Source organism: Triticum aestivum, chromosome 3A (genome assembly GCF_018294505.1).
Source record: "Triticum aestivum cultivar Chinese Spring chromosome 3A, IWGSC CS RefSeq v2.1, whole genome shotgun sequence".
Classification (NCBI taxonomy): domain Eukaryota; kingdom Viridiplantae; phylum Streptophyta; class Magnoliopsida; order Poales; family Poaceae; genus Triticum; species Triticum aestivum.
Window position 1 is genome coordinate 457,966,484 of NC_057800.1, and position 3,124 is coordinate 457,969,607.

Sequence of the window (3,124 nt, forward strand, 5' to 3'; positions counted from 1 at the left end):
GAAAGATTTCAAGGGATTTGTCTCGGTGCAACACACGAACATGTTTGCTTCTCCTTCCTTCCATCTATATAGGGCCTAATATGTTTTTCGAGGCTATCTTTGACCAAATATTAGAGAAATAATATATGACATGCAACTTACACAAAGCACACCGTTAAATTCGTGTGTGAAAGGAGCTTTCAAGGATATAATTTTCACATTGTGCATGTCATGTACTATTAATCTTGTCAATAGTCAAAGGCGGTCTTAAAAAATGTATTAGGCCCTATCTCTACTCCTAATGGACGACTTGGTTGAATAGTCCCCCCCACTTTCAACCGGTTTATTTTCAACCAGTTTTTTTTCAACCGGTTTTTTCTTCGTCCCACCTCCCACCACCCCCCTCCCACCGGTTTTTCTCTTTCTCGTCTGGCTGACAATACCCAACGTATTTATGGTAATCAATCACAATTAATCCACGTATGGTAAGGCTATAAACTTAGAAATCTCAAATATGATAATCTCTACTCTTAATGGACGACTTGGTTGAATAGTCCCCCCCACTTTCAACCGGTTTATTTTCAACCATTTTTTTTTCAACCGGTTTTTCTTCGTCCCACCTCCCACCACCACCCTCCCACCGGTTTTTCTCTTTCTCGTCTGGCCGACAATACCCAACGTATTTATGGTAATCAATCACAATTAATCCACGTATGGTAAGGCTATAAACTTAGAAATCTCAAATATGATAATTATAGTAATAAATCAATCCATGTATGGTAAGGCTATAACTAAGTAAATTTCGAATATGGTAATTATCACCAGAATCAAAGCTTTCCAAAAAAGTTCTTCTTGCCATACCCTAATCGTGACCTCCTCATCCTGAGGCATTATTTCCATCTATTTCTCAGCTGAATCAGAACTTTCCAAAACTTTGTCTGACTAAATCACAATTTTCCTTCCTTCTCTATCATCTCAATCGAATCATGAGCTATAGGTAAGTCATTTCGTTCTCCACCTCGCACGGGTTGTACTGATTTTTATCATGGTTTGGCCCCCTGCCGTACAAGCCGCTCGATTCCTCCTCCCTCGCTCAATTCCTCCACCCTATCTTCTTCTTCATGGTGAGCGACCCAGGCAGCGATGCGTGCCCGTTATGCATCAGCGAGGAGGACCAGGAAACGTTGATTGCCAGCCCCGCGCTTGTCACGTGAACCCGTTCACCGTCAGGTCATGCTGGTGTGTTACGGGTGTAGGTGCACCTTACCTTAGCCATGGAGGTTTGCCGGTGGACAACGGAGGCCTCGCCATGGACACCAGTATCCCTCTCCTCTTCCTGCGCCCTACCTCTCCTTCCTCAGTCTCTACCTCTCTCTCTCTTTTTCTCTGTTCCAGGAGATATGCAGCCGACGCCGCAGGCCCTGCCCGTTCGCTGCCGGTCACCTCGCCTCGCTGTTCGATCTCACCGCTGGATATGCACGACTCCGCCGCCCTGTGTCGTCCTCGTCGGGCACCATCATGGCGGCGCGAACACTATATGCAGTGGCTACAATCGGCGGTGGACTCAACAGCGCGGTGGGCACTAGCGAGTAGCGACCCAGCGGGCAGCGGCTGTGCTGGCCGCTGTCTGCTGCCGAGGTGTAACGGCTCGGGCCCAGACTCCGAGTTCGTCATGGCGCTCCACGCGACTTCCCTTGCGCCGGCTGACTCATGCATGCATCTACAATCTAACTAGCTAATTCCTCCCTTTGACTGCTATTTTCTCTGGTTGTACTGTTCCACAGCTTAGGGATCATCTACACAATCCATCGTCTCATGCATGCACAATCTAATTAATTTGTCTACTGACTGCAGTTTATGAATTGCTCCACAGATCATTTATAGAGATGATTTCAGACTTAGAAGTGTTGAGGTCATGATGCTCTAAATAGTTTTGAAGTTGTATTCACGACATCATGATGCTCTAAATGAAATGAAAATTTGATGGATTCAAGAAGAAAAAGGTCAGGTATGTTTAGTATGCACTACAGTAGAAATTTCACTCGTGGTCATCTTGGGATACTTGTACATGCTTGGTGTTACAATAATTCTACTAATTAATTCCATGAAAGTGCTGAAATTTGCTCAGTGAACAAGAAACCCACTGGGTAACATATTTGGACGCCATACAAGTGGATCTGCATTTTTTCATCAAGATGTTGTCTCATCTTTTAATTTGCATCGTCGCTCTTGAATAATTAGTTTTCATAGAGATTTATCTTTGATCTGAACATTTTGAACTTTCTTTTTGCATAACCTTGATAAAAGGATTGACAACAAATAATCAGAGAAGACTAGCCAACGAGATGAGGAGAGGAAAGAAGTGAAAAGAGACAAAATACAGTATGATATATCAATTTAGAAGTCGTAGCAATGCACATCTTTCTAAATATATATCTTTATGTGATTGGTCACAAGTTGTAGTTGGTAGTGCTAGTAGTATATATTCACTATAATTGTTTGTACGAAATCACATTAAAAAAATCACACATAAATCACAACAATTGCGTGCAAAAACACATAATCTTACCATATTTCATAGGGTGCTATCATTTTTCATGTTTGTAGTTGTATGAGAATATTAAATGTATTATTAACATGATTATTAAATGTATGAGAATATTAACATGATTAATATTGAACTCTTAAAGTTAACATGATTAATATTGAACTTTTACCATATTTTCATATGTCACTTGATATGTATGAGAATATTAAATGTATTATTAACATGATTAATATTGAATTCTTAAAGTTAATGTGGCCCCATTGCAACGCACGGGCGTTCTTCTAGTATAGATGGAAGGAAGGAGTAGTAAAAAAAGAGGGAGTATGGTTTATTTGCAAATCACACCATGTGATCACAATAGCGCCCCTCCGAAACTCGGAAGGACAGATGAATAAACGCAATTTATTTTTGAAAAAAAAACTGTCAGCAAAACAGATGGCAACGACGGAAAAGCAAGAGAGATCACGGATCCGTGATCCGGGTCCACGAAGTAATCGCCAGCAAGACAGACAGGCAGCGGCAACCACGGAACAAATCCGATCACGTTGCCCTGCGGCTTGGCCTAGACTAGACCCCACGACTCCCATCTCGACCACT